Genomic DNA, 15,345 nt, shown 5'->3' with positions numbered 1-15,345 from the left:
TCAGGAAATGGGGCTCTTTTGGAACTGCTTCGCTTGGGCTCATTAGCATGATAGATGGTGGTCGGATGTCGGCGCCTGTTGCCCAGGCGTTGATTTTGTGTGTGCAGGGGCGCTTTCATTATATATGCACCTACAAAGTGAAAGAACAACACATATTTTTAGACCCGATTTGTCAAAAAATTTAAAACATAATTCCTCTATTGAATTAACAGAAATATAAGTTTGCATTATCAACACTGAAAAGAACAAATTTTACGATTTTTTTTTGTGCAAATACTTACAAGACAAAATTGAGATTCAAAAAATATCGAAAGTGATTTAGTAATTTAAGTTTGAAACGATTTGTAGGTTTATGGCTTGTTTTGTTAAACCATTTTTTTCGAATATTAATACAATGTGTCAGTAAAATGTTACTTTTTCATAATATTTGATTCATTAAAAAATTATGAATTGAAATATTCCTTTGTTATATTTCATCCGAATTTATTCTTATTTTGTTTCATTTGAACTTGCTTGCCAAAAATTCTCTTAAAATGAACACGCAAAAACTTTATTCGAATACATTTACTAAAAATTTTATTTTTATTTTATACTTGCTGAAAGTAGCATTCGAATATTTTTCTAACGTATTGTTTGAATATGCGTGCTTAAAGCTTTGTTTCTATTTTCTAAAAGTGTTTTTCAACTCCAGAAAATCTTTGCCCATTCTATAATAAACTAGTTAGAAATTTTCAGAAAGTTATGAAGTTAAATAATTATTAAAAAAAAAACGTTAGTTTTAAAGTTATTTTAAACTTTTAGATAATAAATATGTACCAAAAAATTTGAAAAAACAAAAGAATTTCTACCAATAAGCCTCCATGATGCAATTATGAACCATTTTATCCTATAATTTTTGCAAACAATAAAGCTTATTTAAAACAAATTCAAAATAAATACATAAATTATGTCGAATTCTTTGTTTAACGAAAATCTGAAACTAGTTGATAGTTAACTTCAATTGATTCCTGTGATATAATTATAAACTCTGTTACTTGATTAAAAACTTCATTTGCTTCAAAAATATATGAATAAGAAATCGCAGTTAACACGTTTCAAGCGCTCAAATACATGCAGCCATTTCCAAGACTGTTTTCTTCCAGCTTTAAAAATTTCGTCTGTTATTTCCTATTTATAAAGAGAATGAAGTTTTTAATAAAGTAATATGTTACTGCTTCAGTTTCTTAAGATTATTTATTTACTATAAATTCTGTTATATCAAATTTATTATACATTTCAGTTGAAAATCTTCTGATATATTTACTTTAAAATAGGCATTGATGTTCCTATATAGAATAATCAAAGAACAAAATTTCATTTACACATAAAAAAAAATTAAATTTTAAAGTTAAATAAATTTAAATATTTATTCAGTTTAAGTTAAAGCAAGCATTTTATATTTTTATTATAAATTGCGTAATATTTTTTTCTACACGTATTATGTAAATATTAAATTGTTATCGTATTGTTTTACATATTATAAGCTTTATCGATGTAATCTAATTTTGAGCCTGGGCGCGGCTGAAAAAAAGTATTACTTTTGTTACAGACTGAGCTACTCTTTGGATTCATGAATTGATTTCGTGAGTAATCTCATTTGCGTTGTTTGTTCGCAAAGATGTTTGTAATGTCCTTTCTACGTAACGTGATTTCATTTACTTTATTCGTGAATTGTCTTGATTAGTTGACCCAGTTTATTAAACTGGTTAAGTTTGCGTTCGTGAAGACTCGCGCGGCCTCCGGACAAAAGGAGGAGCACAAATGGATAGTTCTAACTTTTTTTAAAAAAAATAAGAAATTGTTTTGAATGATTGTTCTGCCAAATTATATGGCCTATCGATTTTGAATTTACTCAAATCGTGTAATCCTCATTTATTTATTTTTCCCCGTTTTGATTAATGCTTTTCTCTCATTTGCAATACCTGATATTTTGTCTGAGGTAATTTTCAAATTTAAATTTTATAATTGATTATCTATGATTGATTATCCTGAAATATCTGAATTTCGTCTGCTACTGTTTGGTGTAAGGTGGATATATAATATGGATTACTACATATAATTCTACATTACGAGCTAACTAGCCAAGGGTAAATATAACGCCGGATAAAAGTCGTGATGTTCTTTATTTCTTCCAAAAATGAACAAAACGTTTTTTAATAAGTTTGACCTTTTACTCGTGTCACCAACTAACCAACATGTGTACGTTTTTTTAATTTTTTTATTTTATAACTGTTTTGACAAAAAAGTTCCGCTTATTAGCAAACATGTGAAAAAATTCTTGTTAAAAAGAAAGTTAGCAAATAGTGTTCGTTGTCATATTAATTAAGAGCAAAAGTTAAAGGGTAAAAAAAAAACCCTATCAAATCTAGATTGAAGTTAACCGGAAGGCTTTTTATTAATAATACTGCAGAACAAATTTTTTTGTTGCATTTATGCAAGCACTTGATATTACTTAACTGGGTTCTCGGTATTTTAAATTTAAAATTAGGTTTTTACCGAAAGGTGCAGATTTTTTTTTTTTTTAAAATGATTTTTTTTTTAGTTTAGTTTATTTTTTGATTGTGCAAGTTTGTAAAAAACGTATAGGTTTGCATACACAAATTTATTTTCTGATTGTGAAAGTTTATAAAGAACGTATAGGTTTGCATACACTAGTTTATTTTTTGACTGTGCAAGTTTATAAAGAACGTATAGGTTTGCATGCACTTGTCTGCTGAAAATAACGCTTGGAGACAAAAAAAAAAACACCTGACTTTTATGTATCGCATGATTAATTTAGATATATTATCGTTTGCTTCCTACCACTCCCTCTGTAGCAGGGATGTGCGGATACTTAGTATACACTGGAGTACATTTAAAAAAAAATCCTGGTTCGGAATGCAGTATTACAATGCATAAAAACTGTAGTAAGTTGATAGAAACCAAACAGATTACAGATTTGAAATGAGCTAGGCGAAAATATCTAAGATTTCGTTGAAAAATATCATACTGCAGAAAACTAAAAAAAATTTGGTCCAATTTTTGCTTGAAATATTGACGCTTCTCTTCAAAAAATTAGTACATTTTAGGAATTTTTGAAGACTTAAAAAGAATATACTACTTAATTTAGTTATAATTTAAGTTATTCTGATAGTGATTCACAAAAATAATTGAAATAAATTTTTAAATTATAAATTTCAGGGTAATTACGAATAGAAAAATTAATAACTGAAAAACAGTTGCTTTTTTAATTTATGACAGTGATATTGTTTTTATTACTCTGAGGAATAGTTTTTATCAACGGAATTCATTCTGGTTTTTGAAAACGATATTTTTTTCTGTGGCTCTCTTCAAGATAAAAAGCTATACCTTCTCCCTGCTTTTAAGTGTGACTGAAAACGATTTCTACCCATAACAAAATTGTTCCTAAAAAATCGTTTGAGTTAAGTATTTTTGCCAATTTCCATTTACTCTTTTACGAGATATCAAAAGTATGCTTACATAAAATGTGTAATACTTTTTAGTTGAAAGTGTGCGTATAAATCCAAATACAAAAGGATTTAATCATATTTTGAGAGGGGGCTGTCGCAAAAAAATATATATTCTAGAAGTAAGAAAAGAAGAAATAAAGATGTAGCAGGGAGATAATAGTGTGATCGTATTCTCTGAAATAGCATTCTGGTTGAACTTTATTTTTCTTAGCTTTAAAAGCTATTCAAGTCAACCAGTTACTTGAGATTATGTAGTATCGATCTTGTTCACAAGTGAAGCTATTTATAAATGTTTTCTTTTTACTTTTCTTTTTATCTAAAAAAGAAAAATTTATTTCTACTTGCTGGTCTTTTACAGTCTTGTCTATTCTCGTAAATTATAAGGTTGCCTTTTCAACTCCGAGGCTTCTTTTTCTTTTTTTTTCTCCTTAAAGTTTTTAAATCTGTTCTGTAAAAGAAAATTTTTTTTGAAAAAGGAACGAAGTTCTTTGATTTTTCATGACCCCCGATAAATCTATTAATTCTGTTACTACCATTGAGACGTAATCTTGACACATTTGCTTTTTAGTTTAAGATTCTTTTTCGTCTCTTGCAAACTTTTTTGAAGGAAATCGACTGGCTATCAGCTCTCTTACTTCCTTGCAGACGATAGTTGAGAGGGAAAAAAAAATGCCATGGATGGTTTCGAACATTTTTCAATTGCTGTCCTTTACCATTTTATCCCCTTTCTCGCTTCTGCTACTACTCTATCATTCATCGACGAACTGCAAAAAGTTTTTTCCGTTTTTCAAAAAAATAGAATTTATTGTATTCTTTTTTCAACTTCATCTTTAACAATCGATATAGCTCTCTTTATCGACTTATCGATACTAAAATGCCGCTCAACTATGAATTTGTAAATGCTCATGATGAAAATTTTTTAACTGTATAGAGATTTACTTACATGTAAAAGCTATATAAAAAAGTGCTTATTTTAAAAGTTGTTGCTTTTGCCAACTAAGAGTGGAATTTTTTTTTCATTCTTTTTGTGCAAAGTATGAATAATTTATCTGTTTTGTATTTTTAAGTCTTTTATGTTTTAACAAAGGATTAATAAGCAAAACTAAAATTAGAGCAATAGGAAATTTTTACCCAAAAATAAATAAATAAAATAAAAATACGAGTGCAGTATTAATGCATTTTCAGTTAGTTTTTCTTTTAGAAATAAATAAAATGCGTTAATGAAGAGTGAATATATGTCTAATTTGATTTTTCTTTCTATTCTGTATATTGCCTAAATATTTAATAAAATGCCTAGGTTCTTTCTTAACTTCACTTTTACGAGCTGTTTTTATTATTATTTTATTTATATTTACTTTGATGTTTATAAAAACATAATAACCAGTTTTCTGTTTGTTTTCTTTCGAGTACCCAAACGTAATTGATACAAAAATGTCTTATTTTTTTACATAATTTTAAGCTTAATTTTATTTTATTGCCCGATTATAATTTAAAGAGAAAATAGGTTGATGAAACAGCTATGATTGAAGGAGAGCTATTTGTGAATGCTTAAATTTCCTGTAACAGCGTTGCCACCCCACAGGGAGAATAGGGAAAACCTGGAAAATACAGGGAATTTAAAAATCACCTAAAATAACAGGGAACATGCAGGGAATTTTGAGGTTTTTTTTAGAAATTGGGAAAATTGAGAGAATTTTGTTTCTTTTTTAGTCTTGAAAAAAAATGGTAACCACTCTACGATCTATGGGATATTTATGGATGATATTTCAGCTATATTAAACTAGTTCATTTAATATAGCATTATTTATTTTAAGTGTGTTCAGTTGTTTCTTATTTCTCTTAAGTTTTTTCTGCAATTATAGCTTTTCTCTTAAACATTTTAAAAGTCAAAACAGATATTTTGACCTGAATTGCACATATTCTATTAAGTTGTATTTTTTTTATTTATTTGTTATTTATAACGAGAAAGGAAATTTAAAAATAATTTATATTCAGAACAATTTTTTTTCAGTGCCTTCATACCCTTTCCATTTCAGAATTTGTAGTTGAAAATTAAAAACATGATTAAGAAATAAAGTATTTTGAATGACAAATAAAGCAACCACTTGAAAATATTGGTTTCAGAAAAAAGGAACAGTTATGAATCTATAAATTGTGGGTTTTATTATTATACCGTTTAATATTACGATTTTCTATCCAATTTTTTTCGTAAATTTAAAAATATTCAAAGTCTGCTATAAAGCATAAATGTATATTTTTTTTCTACGAAGAAATTCTTTTCTATTCTAATCTCTAAGTTAAACTTTCTACACAATGTAAACTATTCATCGATTTTGCATAACTTAAAAGAATAATAAAAGTGAAAGAAAGAAAACGATTTTGTAAATTCAGCAAATTCTTTTTACTGGCTTCCGTAATAGATTTTTTAGGTAGTGTACTTGAACCTGTCGTCGTTCTTTTTTTTTTCAAAGGAGCATTAAAGTAAAAAAAAAAATCAATTTTCTTGGGAGCAAAAAATTGTTTCTTTTTCTAATTTTTTATGATAGAATTTGTCTTAACAATTTATTATAGCGAGAATTGTTGGTTTCATTAACTCAAACGATTTTAATTCTGTAGAAATGAACAACTCAACTTTTTTTTAAAGGTTTATTCGTAACAATGGGAGAGAAAATATTAGTCATCTTTATTTTTTGCAGTGTAAAAAAAAAATGGAAGCTTGACAAATCTTGAATCGCTCTTGAACTGAATTATAATTAATTATAGTTGAGAACTTGTTCTAATTGTTACACATAATTATCATTACTTTGAGTCATTTCTGTAATGATCGGCGATTAAGATAAACAATTTTGCACACTCAAAAATTCTTTCTCAAAAATAATTTTACATATTTTGGTTGTCAAAAAACTGTATTAAAAGAGAAACTAGAAATAACTGGGTATATCTCCATATAATAGTGTAGAGTGTTTGATACTAAAGAGTACTTGTAACCATGATATTAACGAATGTTCTTATTAATCTTAGTTAAATTATTATACAGAATTGAAATCGAAAAAGCTCCTAACGAATGCAATAACTATTCAGCCATTTTGCTCATTTAGAATATTAATTTTTTATACGATAGCTTATCTTAATTCGAATTAAAGTTTTAAAATGGATTCAAATGCATTTAAAATGAATAACGAAATCTGAGTTATTGTATGAGTTTTTTACAATTGATGAATTCTTAGGGGAATTATATTTATTTGGTTAATATGTTTTTAGCGTACGGCATAGCGTACTCGAATAATAAGCAAATAAGAATCTCAGATTTTTTTTAAAAATAAATAAACTATATGTAGTGAATTTCTATATAACGTTTCTAAATGCAATGAAAAAAGTCATATTTGACACATTAGTAATCGTTTATTCTAAATCAATTTTCTTACCCTTTTTGCAATAACAGTACTATAGTGGAACATTTAACAAATTTCTAGTTTCACTAATAGCCAGAAAATAGTTCATTATACATTTTACATCAAACCTGGCTCTATGTAATGAGACTGCATTCACCAGACTGCATATTTTTTAAGATTTATGGTGAAAATATAGATTTCAGCGACAACCCCACTTCCTTCTTTATGATTATACTGTCAACAGTGGAAAAGCCCCGCTTGATGTATGCCCCTGTAGGAGTGGCTCAATGTCAGAACAAGAAATCTCATACATCATTTTCGATAGAAGATCGTATGTGTGCCATTATTTGGTGACCACCGGTCAGTGGTGTGTGTTCAAACTGTGGAACCCCAAGTCTATATGAGGCCACCTCACCTGTTCTATACTCATTAATCTTTGTCTGGTATGGACTCCAAACGAGGTACCAGAAAAGCCCCCTGAAGTCCGTTTTGGATTGTATTGCTTCGCGTCTGATTTAAAAGGAATTTTTCCGCATTGTTCGAAAATTCGATTCGCATTCGTTCTGTGGTCATGGAACATTAAGGTATTATGCAGAGTGAGATAGGTCAGTTGGATTATCTCTGGTTTGGAAGTGGAGGTGAGAGAAGTCAAGCTTGATGGATGCTGATCCTTCCATTTGTTGACGTTTTGCCAAGGACAAACTAGTGGATACAAGGATATCAAAATATTTTGTCTCAGACCCAGGTAATTGAAGTTTTGTAAGAAATTCTTTTTACGTAAGAAATTCTGTAAATAAAAGCAAAAGTCTTCACTTCACAATGTCGCATTTAAGGAACGTAACAAAGTATTTGTCCGAAATTTATTACAAGTCTTACATTAATAAGGTAAATTGAAACATACAAACGTCTTTATTTTTGTGTAAACGACAAAATACAAAAGTAATTTAGTTAAACTTATAAAATATATTTTAGCAGAAACGTAGCTATGTGAAACTAGACAAAATTTGTTTCCAGGATTTCTTTTAACGGCTTGTTTCGTTGAAGAGTTTTGCTTGTTTCTGTACGTAATTTTTTTTTGTTGTACTTTTTTACGCAATTTTGTAACAGAAACAAAATTTAATATACTTGGAATATCTCATACAACGTGTTTCGTTTATGAGTTATACTTAGTTAATTAATTTTTATTGCAATAAAAGCCTTGTTTTATGCTCACGTTAATGGTAGATAGTGTAGTGGTGATTTTTAATATGTTTTTCAAAGAAAAAAATCTGCAATAATTTTTAAATAGCTGAAAGTCTTGCATTGGACTGATCGTAAGACACGGTGCCTAGTTGATCAAGCATCACTGACCACTTTCATTAGCTTGCGAAGAGGCAAAGGGTGTGCAGAATCGGTCCTCGTTAAACTTGCTCAACTTCGCGCATTGGGCGAGAAATCTCCTCTGCAGAGGATCAGAACTATGATGTCATGCGTTCGGGTCTTTATCAGGGATGATTCCCATACCGTCGCCAATAGCCCATGGTGCAGCTGTAGTGCGACGTGAATAAACTACAACTAAATAGCTTAAAAACTTTTTGCAATTGCATAAAGCAATTTTTTTTTCAGTCATTGTTTTTAAAGTGCTGCTACAGTTGAGATTCATGTATTTTTAACACATCGTCTATATCCAAAGCGAAAATATTCGTGTTTCAGATGGAATAATTTAAATGCCAGGCAGCAATTGTATATCAAAAATAAGCTTATCACGGAGTTCAAAAAACTTTCATCTTTTTGATTGCAGATAATAATAAATAAAAAAAAACATGATTGCAAACACTTTTAATTTTAAACATTGTATCTTTGACACTTAGATTTAAAAAAACTAGTTTTTTTTATTCATAAAACGTAATGGAAATGTAAACGAGATTTTCTGGGAGATTTTTATTACTTGTAATACCCGCCCGATTCAAGTTTTTCACATAATGTCAAATGACCTTAACATGACGCAATCTTTTATGATTGGAAGAGTGAATTGTGACGCGTAGTAGGCGTGGTTTTCTAATCCGCCCATGTGATTTGCTTTTCAAAGAAAAGGAAATTTTGTCACCTGTCATCGAAAGGATTCTTAACAGTTGTAACAAAAAAAGTTATATGACTGTTAAGTTATAGAACTTTATTTTCGCGAACTTGCGGTTTTTCTTTCTTTTTTTTCTTTCAATTGCTTGTTTTATTTCTGTCGCATACTGACATTTCCTTTGATTGGTTTTTTAAACGAAAAACTATCCTTTTTAAAATCCGAAAAAAAAAAAAAAATTATTCATTATTCATACATTACATTAATAAAAATATCCAAAATGAAAACAAAAATTTTAATTTAATAATTTGATATTTTAAAAATTCTATATTTTTTGCGCATTTAAATTAGTTTCAACAATTGAGCTTTTCAAGTGAAAAATTGGATTTCAAAATTTATTTGAAATATAAAATTAATTCTCAAGAAAAGTAACAAAATTACACTGCACAAATTCCATTTTGATTCCCTATTAATTTAATGAATCGAACGAAAATATGAGTCAAATCATTTATCTGTAACTCTAAGAAGCTTTGGCTTTACCATAACATTCGAGAATTTTTGTCGATCTGAGTCAGTGAGTTTAGAATTTTGAATAGAATAAATGTTAAGAATTAATTAATAATCTATAATTGTTGAGAGACCACTGTCAGTAGAGAATAGCTGTCTATAATTGCTACATACAAAACATTTCATTTAAAAATTTATAAGAAATTCTGACTTTTTATAAGTTATAGGTTTTAAAAAGTGAAAAAAATATTTTTTTTTTAAAAATTTAAATAAAGAAGTTTTGTCTTTATATCTGTTTTATCAACATTCTGCTGTTCTTATTAATAATACTTTTTTTTTCTTCTTCTTTTTTTCGTCTTCCTCTCCGGAAAGAAAATTTATTTAAAACATGTTGAACATTTTAAATAAAAATAAAAGTGCGTTCATTCCCACGTATTGAGGGTGAAATAGGAGCTTCGTAGTTTCAGATTCAATATCTCATAGGGACCCCATCTCTTCAGGAGGGACCTTCTTCCCCAATAATAAACTACTTAAAGGGCGCCACGCTGGTGGTCATCCGAGACTTGGAATGTGTGGTCATCACTTAAAACTAAGTAGATCATTAGCTTGAAAGGGAAAAGGATTTTAACGAGCCACCGCAATGATAAAGAAGTAACCGCATCTGTTCTAAAAGATTCTTTTTGAGAAACAGAGCCGGTGATTAGGGTGATGGGTTGTTTTGAAGGTGGAAGTGATTTCACGGGGGTGGCATCTCAGATTTCGAGAACTTTTCCCCGAATATGGGGGTAAATAAGACCTTGATGAAGTTAAACAGGCCTTGACGAGTGAGGAATAAACCACTAACCATCAATTGTCAACACTGAAGAGGTTGGACCTGTTTGATATTTGCTGTTTTGGGTGGTATTTATGTATGTATTCGTTATGTTATTTTAGTTCAGTCGTTTCAGCGCTGTTTGTTTGATAATAGAAAAATTTTGCGGTATCAAGTAGCATATGGCGCGCTCTCGCATGTTCGGTACAGCGCAGTAACAACACTTCTAAGCTCAAAAACAACCAGAGTTCTCTAATACGAAACTTGCGCAGAACATACATCTAGGAGCATGTGATAGTGCAAACTCTTTCATAACTTTAGCTATCACGTGATGGTTTAGGACGAAACATTCGAAAAAATTAGGCTCCTTCAATTCCAATTACAATTTTAATAAAAAAAAAAAATTAAAAAAAAAGAATTTATGGAAAAAATCAGTCCAATAAGGCAAGCGATTGTGAACGAACGATTTTATAAATGGTAAATTTTCGGAACCTAATCGCTCCTAATTTTTGAATTTCAAATAATTATTTCGAGTAAAAGAAAAAACTATTATCATTTGTTTTAGACAATAATTTGTTTTTTTTTAATAATTAAGTTATTAAAATTATAAAAGCTTATTTTAAGATATTTCTTAAAGCAGTCGATGTGGCAAACGATTATGAACGACTATGTGGCAAGCGATTGAGAACGAACATTTCTATTAATTTAAATTTTATACCGTTTCGAGTGAAAAAGAATCTATCACCATGCGTAAATTGCTTTTATTAATCGATTGCAAGTTATTGAAATTGAGTTCTATAGTACTATCGAATTGGGTGATAGGTTGATTTAAACAAGGATACGTTAATTATTTTGATTAATAACTCGTTTTCGACGACTTACAATTTCCTGTAGTTAGAAACGAAAGCGATCTAAAAACTATGTAGATGTGGAGTGTTCTATATGGAAACTAAATTCGAGTTTTTTCTACATATACAGTCTCTTAATCCCACCTGAATAAATAAGAATCATTAATTTTCCATCTTTCGACTACCTCCGTCCTAAGTAATTTTTTTTTCTTTTCTACTATTCCTTCACTTTATATACCCTTCTTTTCATTACATTTTCATTTCATTTATTTTTCCCGGAATTTTCGGGCAGAGCCCTGGTGTTATGTCAGCTTTACCCCACCACTCCACCAACCCCAAATGTAGTCCACTAACGACATCATTTAATTACTTGGGGGCTCTGGTTTGCGTGCGGGCCAAGATGGAGAGGGGTGAGAAGTGAAGTGAAGTACTCTTGCGTATTTGGGTTTGGTGAAGAGAACTCGTAAATAGAATTTTCGGGGGGCTTTTCCAACTTCCGGTGCGTAGTTAGTTTTTTTTCTTCTTACCTTTTTGTACGGACTCAGTTTCTACCTTTTTCGAAAGCTGAGTAAAGATTGAGTTTGCAGAATGTGTCTTTGGGAGGGTTCGTAGGGGTAAGGGGGGCTGGGAATGTAATTTATTTCCCCTTAGTGTGCTGTTTTCGCAGATGAAATGATTGCGGTCACAGTTAAAGGATTGGGGGGATTCCGAGTTTCTGTTTCTTCCACCGAGAACATAAAATAGTTTGATTTCTGAGAGAGTTTCATTATTTGTTCTTTTTTAATAAAGGTATTTGTGGGAAAAAATGATTTAGGTCCGTAGTTCCATCCACTTTGGAATGAAATCTGATAATTTGTTTTATCATTATTACATTTATTTTTATCTCAGTTAAGCGCATTAAATAATTATATTTTTATTAGAAAATTATCTTAAATTACATGTATTATTATTTTTAGGTTTTGTTATATATGAGCACATTTGCTCATATATAACAAATAAGCTCATATATAACAAAAAAGGTTTAACCCATATGCTGAAGGAGCTTAACCTAATATTCGTTTGATATATTTTTTAAGGTTTTATTTAATGGAATTCTGTTGTTAGTAACTTGTGCTGGTTCTTATGATTGTTCGTAACATATTTTTACTTAGTAAAAATTAGAAATCAATTCAATTCGCATAAAATATCTAAATGCTTCGATTTGCCTTTGTCCTTTAAAATGCGTTGAAATTAAAACTGTCCAACCTTTTTATTAACAATAATGCCAACTTTTTAAATTTTAATTTTTTTTTTTAATTCTTGATCTTTAAATTTTAAACAATTCCGTTGGGTTATGATTCAAGTTTTAGTGCAAAATTTTCTGCCGCGCAAAAGGTTTAATCTAGCTTCTTTAAGTGTATGCAATATTTAAATTTAATCAAACTGTTATTTTTCGTAATAAAACTATTGATTATGTTCATTTTATTAATATATTATATTTTAAATTACTAAATAGCTTGTCTGGACAGGAAATTTTAAGAGAAGTATCAAATATAAATTACCCTATTATCTGATGGGGAAGGATAAACCAAACTTAGTCTTGTCTTCCAGCCGATTACGATGCTTATTACTACTGATATTGATTAACAACGCATCTGCGTTAATTATGTACAATTTTTTCTTTCTCCTTTTCCTTCCAATAAAGCCGCACGAAAGCCGAGTAATTGACCCAATCTTAAGAAATGATGTTCCTTTTCTGTGAAAACCTCAAGAAAAGTTTTTTTTCCTTCGTTTTCTTCTGTCTTTTTTTGAAAAAGTTCCAAGCGATAATTACTTTTGTCTTCTAGTACATTTGCACCAAAAACAAGTAAACTATCTTTAATGAGTTTTAACGCTCAGCAAGACGGAAGCGCTGCTACTATTTCGTTAGTTTCATTTGCAGCGTAGTTTTTTTTTTGATTTTTAATTCGCTTATAAATTCTTTTGCAGAACTTTTTTGCGTCTTAATTTAGGATATTTGGCATTATAGTCGAACAAATGTTTGCGTTTGAAATTTAAATTAAATACGAAATTGATTTCCAAATGATAAAGAAAGATTAGTTTAGATTTTTTTAAAAATTCTATTTCTTTACTAGACTCTTATTTGAATGATGATGTAACTAATAGTTCCCGTTCAAAAGTCACCAAAAATAGGTTTATATAATGTTAAGATAACCCCTTGGTATGTTTTTAATTATCGCTGATTTGTAAGCATCAATTTTAAATGGTTCTTAATGATTTAAAGGGCTTAAAGAACATCTAAATATGATTATTAAATTTTATTAGTTTGGAAAATTTCCTTTTTTATTTACTGGTTTTTTATTTAAATGATTATGTATCTGATAGATCCTGCTCAAAATCATCACAAATATGCTTATACAATGTTTAAAGAGTCCATATGCATGTTTTTTAAATCATCGGCATGTTTGTAAGTATCGATTAAAAAGGATTCTCAATAAATGTTAAGAGTATAGTTTAGATTTAAACACATTAATGGTGTTATAAAATTTGTTACTTGAAATAAGACATTTAAAAGAAAAATACTTTTGTCATGCATTCATTTCTTATAATGAAAACAAAATGAACAATTTGCACTAAAATAAAATATTTGTACTACGTGTTGCGCTAAGAAATTACTTTCGACTAATACTACAAAATCATAATCATTCTAATTAAACATATGAAATAATCATATTTTAGACTCTTTCTGGTTTGTTAATTTTATACTTTGCTGACTCCAAGCTGTTCTCGGCATTCCATAAACTACCTTGGTATTCCAAAGAAGGCTGGAATTCAAACTTGGTCGGTAACATGAATCAGCATTATCTTGGTGCTATAGTCCTTGTAGGAGACACCGGCCTCCTTCAAGATTTTAAACCATTCTTTTCTGTTTCTTGTAAAGGAATTTCAAGTTGTTTTCCATCTGTCTTTTCCATCTAGTTCTTGGTCTTTTCCATCTTGATCATAGAGTAATCTTGACATTCTTGCATTTTCGTCTAATTCATGTAGAACAAGCGAGTTCAAGCAAACTAGAGTAAGCAATGAAGTTTCAATGGCAGGAAGATAAAAAAAAAATTAGAATATATTAAAAGGCAAACAAATTATTCGAAAAGAACTTCTCCATTACGTAATCGTAAGTTGTCTTCGTATATTTATTTTCATTTTGATCTTTTATTAAAAATTTCTTTTCACTTTTCTATAATTTTAAAATAGTTATGGAGGTGAAAGAGATTTTGCAATGAAAAGTTACTCTCGTGGTATACCGTCCTCATAAACTCTTCCTTCCTAATCCATTCTTTAGTATATGTTCAAGCCATTGGAATATTTTTTTTTTAATTCTTATAGCCGATACACTGTCTCGTTCCTTATAAGTATCATCAATATATTTGTTGATCCTTCAAGGTCCATCCTTGCATTGGGTGCCATCGTTGTGCCAAAAATCTTCCATGCAATTTTCCTTTTCCATATTCTCAAAAGATCAGAATCACTTTTAATTAAAGGCCGTGTCTCAGATCCACACAGTTCAATTTTGTCGAATGATCACTTAATAAGAATTTTTAAGTTTAATGTAGTAACTTAAATACCAATTAGTAATGATTCCAAATCCAAAAGCTTTATTCCAATCAAAACAAGTAGTTATGTTCATTAAAGATGGACAATTAGAGAAAAGTCCTTATGCATGCATATTCATGAAATATCCAACAAGATTTGCAAGCAAAGATTTAAAACGATAAATTCAGAAGCTTTGTTTTCTCTCAAACAAAAATCGATTCAGATCCATTCCGGTACATTTTCCACCTAGTCCTTCTATATCTGTCTTTTGAAGTTCTGGAACAAAATTAAACAAAGAAGGAATAAATATACATAGGATGATACATGGCGTCATTTCGTTTTCGGGAAAAGGTCTTTATTAGAAAAGGCATTTTAAAAGTGCGCGCCACGACATGGCTAACATGAATCATGAACATGGACACGCGCTCATCCATCATACAATCCCTAGAGAGGAATCCTGCCAGGATTTGTTCCAACGGGGGAGCCATGAATTTGGGAAAAGATGCCACTACCCCTCTACCCTAGTCTGAGAGAAGGGCAAAATTCTCCGGGATTTATATACATATATACGTCTTTTGAGGTCTTCATTTATATTTGTTGGTTGAAAAAAAAATGAAACAAAACGTTGGGGTACGAAAACCGCTTGAGGGACTTG

At 29.7% G+C, this 15,345-nt stretch overlaps 1 protein-coding gene across 6 annotated transcripts in view; it reads left to right on the top strand.

The window, feature by feature from the left end:
- The window catches only part of LOC107451346 (latrophilin Cirl), a 266,378-nt gene that overhangs the window by 21,108 nt on the left and 229,925 nt on the right, over positions 1-15,345 (top strand). Inside the window, exon 1 of one of the 6 annotated variants that reach the window (XM_087157482.1) lies at positions 7,458-7,646. The exons of 4 other annotated variants lie outside the window; for them this stretch is intronic. The gene's annotated coding sequence lies outside the window, so the exon portion shown is untranslated. Of the gene's footprint in view, positions 1-7,457; positions 7,647-15,345 lie in introns of those variants that run through there. One more of the 6 variants, XM_087157481.1, reaches the window with a different exon arrangement.

The sequence above is a fragment of the Parasteatoda tepidariorum genome, chromosome 2, assembly GCF_982258835.1.
Source record: "Parasteatoda tepidariorum strain Cologne lab strain chromosome 2, Ptep-v5.0, whole genome shotgun sequence".
Classification (NCBI taxonomy): domain Eukaryota; kingdom Metazoa; phylum Arthropoda; class Arachnida; order Araneae; family Theridiidae; genus Parasteatoda; species Parasteatoda tepidariorum.
This window is presented reverse-complemented; position numbering and strand designations above follow the sequence as displayed.